Source organism: Dermacentor variabilis, chromosome 1, assembly GCF_050947875.1.
Source record: "Dermacentor variabilis isolate Ectoservices chromosome 1, ASM5094787v1, whole genome shotgun sequence".
NCBI classification, from domain to species: domain Eukaryota; kingdom Metazoa; phylum Arthropoda; class Arachnida; order Ixodida; family Ixodidae; genus Dermacentor; species Dermacentor variabilis.
In genome coordinates this window covers 42,556,819-42,563,014 of record NC_134568.1, presented here as the reverse complement: position 1 = coordinate 42,563,014, position 6,196 = coordinate 42,556,819, and the positions used below count along the sequence as shown (strand labels likewise).

Sequence of the window (6,196 nt, the reverse complement as noted above, 5' to 3'; positions counted from 1 at the left end):
CGTGACAACAATATACCTCAGTCCGGGTCGGCGAATTTAAACGCTTAACGACGTTCTCCTCTGCCGGACTGTTCGTCGGTGCGCTGAGGCTCGTCACACTTCCGCGTTGAGTGGTCGCCCGAAACGTGTTCAATAAAGCAAAACGATTCCGATGAGACAACGACCAGCATACGTGTTCATTCTCATAAACTGCAGATGGGCTTGCCATAGGTTTTATCGCGACGGAATACACCGCGATTGGACCGTTGGTCAGATCGCTACGGCGCGCAGGCCGGCGTAGTTGCGCCTATGGTAGCGCGCCGAAGGCGACAAATGTAAACAATGGAGGAGAACCTGGCCCGACACGATGGCGGAATAAAGCCGACTTCCGGCGTCACTTTAGCTTCACAAAGAGGGACGTCAGGGCCCCTCCTCAGATTTTGTTATCTGCTTCAAGTGTAGTATCTGTTCTTATCAGCGTAATACGTGATACAGGTTGTATTTGGACCCACGATATTAAACTTATTTTTGCATGTTGGCGGAGTACTTGATGCCTGCTTCACCAACGCCGCGTGTCGGCCCGGTATTGCACTACATTCGGCATCGGTCCACGGTTTTTGGTTTGAGGACATCGATCTGCTCGGAACTAGCCATATACAGCTTCGCTGTAAAACTTCGATCAGCAGGGCAGCAGAAATCTTTCGTTAACCTTCACAAGCAACACTCCAAACGTCAGCAATATATAAAAAGACATTGAACTTAATTGAACAAAGCAAGCGGCTCTCGAAAATGTACACGTCTCCACGCGTGGTGCATAGGCGGCCAAAAAGCATCAGAGATTACGTCATACACTCCAACACACAAAGAACGCCTCCTATCGGATGTGATCCTGGCGGCAAAAGCAGATGCAAGGTATGTAACGCATGCAGACAGCTTCAGGTGCAGAGAGCACGCAGTCCACGTTCCAGCACCTTATTAGAAGTGAACTCGACTATCATTCAGCGAATGTCGTCGATATATTAAAATGCGGAGCATCTAACACCCAATACGTATGACACCATCTTTAGAATTATGTTAATTATTGTTCTCATGGACACTCACTCGCCGGCCTTGCCCTTTCTAAACAAATTACATCAAAAGGTCGCAGCTTTGACACTATGTAAGTTCCATTAGTGGAAAGCAATTTTCGCACTACTAGAAAACGCGAACAACGCCAATACTAGTTCAATTAGAAATTGAACCCAATGAAAATGGAATGAATGAACACCCCTGTGCCCTCTCGGCATTAAGAACCATAGATTCAGTCTTCCCGCTCCAAAGATTCAAGTACTTCCCGCCCCCTTACTTCCCTTCTGCAAAAAACAAGAAAACGCCCTGTTTCACAGATACGTTTTTCGCTACGACCAACTACCCTACCTTCCAACTTTAGTAATCTATAATTGGTTTATACATATGCGACACGTTCTAGTATTCAGTCTATTGTCCGCACTCTGCACATTGTTAGGATCGGCCTACAGGGGTACTGCTCTGCAAAGCTATTTCAGCCCGCTGCAGCTGCGTCGATCGATCCGCGGTGGGGGCGCCCTACAGAGAACCAGCGAGGACAGCGCTAACCAACCATGAACTTACTTCAGTGAACTGGGGACTACGGCAGCTCTGGAATTTAGAGGCGCCGGCTGGGGTCGGGCGTGACCACCTGGCTACGTGGACGCAAGACAATGGACACCACGACGGCCACGATGCGGAGGTCAGCTCGGGGAACCCACGCGCCGTCCAAGACGCAAGACAATGGGCACCCGGCCGCACTGCAGGGGTCAGCTCGGGGAATAAAAGGCACCTTTCCTGACACAAGCCCCGAGTTCTACGAAGTCCGTCTGACGTCGGCTCCGTACCGTGAACCTGTGTGTAAACCGTCCCGCAGAGAGGTGACTTGTTTACGATAACTGGACGAACGTTTGCCTCACCTAGGGATCTAGGGAACACGAAGTGCTTATAAGCGGCTGTTGTCGGCTGTAGGTGTGCTCGTCGTCGTACTCGTGAGCTGTGTGCTCGTTTGCTGTGTGCTTCGTCTTGTGGGCTCCATTTGGGAGTCACTCTAGACTGTGTAAATGTATCCCATGTTCAAATGTAAATACTGTAAAGAAACCCTGTACGCCTAGTTCCTCCCAAGTTCTTCTCTACGACCTTCAACCCTTACAAATGGTGGCAGCGGCGAGATCGTCCGACAACTCCTACAACTGTATGCCGGCGGTGGGACCGTCCGACAACTCTTACAACATGTTGCCCGATCAGCATGTACAGACAAATGCTTCCCGTGATCGTCGGCGGCTTACTAATTATTTTAACGCTGTAATTGTTCTTCACTTCCTACACGTCTTTATTTTCTCTTCTTCTTTCTGTTTTTCTTTTATTGTTCATTTTTTTAACAACAGGTCAGTCGGAGCAATCCGTCCTAGCAGTCTGCTCGCTCGCATGTTTTCAACAACGATTTCACTTACGTCGGTGCGTCACCCCCCTTGCTTAACCGCTCCTTCCCAATACTTTCTCCTGGCAGCGGGAAGGAAGCCTGTTAGGGTACAAACGAACAATCAAGTAGCGCACCGCGGCACAAACTGAAACCGGCTTACGGTCATCGCACCTTCTCTGATGGGTGCTGCGGAGGGACGCTGCGCACCCCAGCAAACGGCACCGCCTGCACCGACCCTGTTCCCGTTTTTTTTACCTTGCAGCGCTTCTTGTGCTGCGTCTGCCCGCTTGGCCGAACTGGGGGCCATGATAAATCGCACACACGTTATAGTAAGCCCGTCCTACACAGACTCTTCAATGGCTATTGGCATAAATTATTGTATTTAGTCTCTGTCTTACACGCCCATTTTGTTCCTTTTCTTTTCAACCCGTGGAAAGTGGTATAAAAACAGACTACATTTTGTTTTCAGTGCTCAGAAAGGTCGGTCTCGGGCCGCCGAAATGTCGACACAATAAACGGCTGTTTTTTAAGAAGGCGCATGAACTTTGCAAAGATAACCTTGAGGGAATCATAGAAACTTAAGGCGCGCGCGCACACACACACACACACACACACACACACACACACATATATATATATATATATATATATATATATATATATATATATATATATATATATATGTATATATATATATGTATATATATATATATTCTCCTGGCGGTACAGGCTTAGGATAACGCGCGTACACGTGAAGGTTACGGCCAACTTCTTGCTTCTTATTGCGTGCTTTGGCCCTCGGGGCTCTCAGAGCGGTGCACGACTAAATAACAAGTGCACTAAAGCGGGTAAGCTTGAACCACTCTGGTGATTCCTGCTGAACAAGTGTCGCTTATGACCTGTACTCTGCGCGTGGAAAGCGTATATATATAGGGTTTTAGTAGTAGCCAACGAAAAGTTAGCGCCCCCCCCCCACCCGCTCCCGTTGGCCTTGCTTATATAGTTACGGTTCTTCCTTGTCTACAATGGTTAGCGCAAACTTGGGGCAAAGAAGGCAGAACAGACGCTATAGGCAGCGATGGGTTCCCCTGAGATAGTGGAGAAGCGTTAATGAACGGACCTACCATGCGACGATACTGAGACCATTGATTTTCTTCTTCAGCCGCCTCTCTCTCTCTCTCTGTCTCTCTCTCAGTTGGTTTTCATCTTACACTGCTACCTCACTTCCGAAATTCCTAATGGAAGAAAGGCCTCTCCATCGATATCCTTCCTATACCTGCAGCGGCGGAAGGAACAGGAACCGCAAATATCGCCATTACTGCCCTGCTGTTGCAGCGCAGCAATCCTATACGCCTCGTGCACCGCCTATAGAGGCGCCACTGAAAGCCACCTAGCGGACGCTTCCAACAGTACACGCGGGAGCAGTAGCAGAAGACAACCCTTTGTAGCAAGGATGGCTGAAGTTCGCGGCTGCGATTTCTCCTTTGTTCGGGTGCCAGGCTGCTTCTTCTGCGGTGACAGCTGTAGGGCAGATGCTGACCTCTGTGCGAGCGGATATGAACAGGATGCTACCGGTGTTTGTGACAACATGGTCCCCATACGTGCAAGGTGTGTCCCGCAGACAAACGCCATGAACCCCATTTACATGACGTGGAGCTCATGTTCACTAGCCGATAAATTTTGTTGAGTCATGCGGTCTCTCAATGGTTTCTTTTTATTCTACCCTTGCCGCAATGCTGCTTCTGTACCTGAATAATAAGCACCCGTCGTTAGTGCAGACTTATATCAAACAAATCCGCATGGTGCAATCTCTGCATATGCCATTGTGATTTTTGTGCCGATGAATACATGTGACATCGCCGAATAAGTGCAGTCGAAGTCGCCTCAAGAAGAATAATTGCCAATCTATTGATTGAAACGCGTACATTAGCGAACGAAGTCACCAAACACACGGGTTAATAAAAGCGCGTGTTAGTGCTGTACCATCGATGCAATTCTGCTGCATACGCCGATGAACTACCGTTCCCTCTGCAGTTTGTGCAATTTTAAATTCCCCGAGGAAGCTGCTTGGAAACGTACAAAGCTAAAGACTGACTAACTTTTCAGTACTTTTTTTATATTACTAGAGAGAGGTGCCACATGATATATTTAAAGGCAGAGCAGCGCCAGTCAAAGTAGATGAGCGCTGGCGGCAAGGCCCGGTTTAGTCGTCTGCAGCGTAAGTATAAGAAAGAATTCAGTTGAGTACAAAACTTACATGCGAGAAAGGACTACGTTGTGAAACAAACAAATCACTCGGCATGTTAAGTTTGCTCAGGCAGCATCGAGTTGTGATGACTTCCCAAACGAGACGCTAACTTTTCAGCGAGAAATGGAACAAAAATACCACATGCAGCAGCTATTAGCAATTCTCGCCCTGAACTACCTATTTTCTAAACACATTTCCAAAAACGCAAACAATAGCTAAGATGCGCTCGGGCTAAAAGAATAAAGCTGTTAAAGAAGCACTTCCTTGGTATCATTCCGATAAGACACAGCGTGATTTATACCCTTTACAAACAAGGCAGGGTGAAAACTTCGCAGCTCAACAGAATCGACAAGAGTTATGCATGGAGCAACTAGCAACAGTTAAACATGTGCAAAGCCACGCATAAAATAGATGTAAAAACATGAAGTACGCGACAGCTGGTGCGAGGATTTACCGCGCCATATGAAACCAACAATTTCAGTTCTTGCAAACTTCAGTAGCTTTAACATATAACGCAATGCGCTCGTGCAGTCGTGCTGCCTAGCTAGCGCAACGCGGTAAAGAAGCGGAAAAGAATGTAAGTGGCAAACAGCATTCCGAACTTTAGCGAAATGCCTTTAAACCTCATGCCTCACTGCAGACGAACTTCGTTGCTCACGCGCCTAACTATGATCGAGTGGAAAAAAACACCGACGAGACAAAGTAAAGGATGAGAACAAGACATTTCCCTTCGAAGCGACGATCCATTTTTGCTACCGTTGCTCCCGCTGATGAGGCTTTGCCGGGAATGATTAGAACCGTATCGCCGGCACGTTTTCACCGGTATTCGAGCTCCCCACCCTGCAACAATTCTTCTTCGACATTCCCCGAAGCTTTGGCCACCACACACGTGCGAATGGTGTTGCCTATCTTGCTCTGAAAACGTGAATAAGACAGAGAAGCACGATCAACGACACAACAAACTACGGCGCGCGCCAGGCTCCTCTCCCGCGTGTTCTGCGCAAGGCCGCCACCAGTGGCGCGTCCGTCGGCGTGCACGGCGCGTATAAGGGCTTTTTCTTTCTCCCCCCCCCCTTTTTTTATTGTGGCCTTTAAGCAAGGCAGGTGGCGAAGAGTACAACTGCGAAAAAATTACAGAGGGATGTGTGGGGGGAACCTAATAACACAAATATGCTCCTGCTAAGAGCTGCACATCATTAATTATTTCTCGCTTTCATAGCAGCAGCAGCACAATCAGACTGGGGAATAGTATTTGGGGTGTATGTATAAAAGCCAGTAGGCGTTGTCTGCCGACGGCAGTCTCATTTCTGGCGAAGAATATGACAGCGCATGGCCATTACTTGTGAGGAAGCAGGTGGGCGCCTGTTCGAGTCGGGCTTAAGTGGAGACCATCTAGTAGAGGTCGGATGTTCGTTGGACGCCTTAATAACAAAGGTGGAAAACGAACTGTTATACGTGTGAGTACAATTATGTAATTGCACTGTACCTCAGCAAGCTGTCAC

The 6,196-nt window shown here is 48.1% G+C and overlaps 1 non-coding gene across 1 annotated transcript; it reads left to right on the top strand.

Annotated features, from left to right (window-relative positions):
- The first annotated feature begins 407 nt into the window (after nt 1–407).
- On the top strand, nt 408–596 carry LOC142568372 (U2 spliceosomal RNA). The gene has a single exon (XR_012825420.1). It is a non-coding gene; the product is annotated as a U2 spliceosomal RNA (small nuclear RNA).
- Nucleotides 597–6,196: the final 5,600 nt, after the last annotated feature.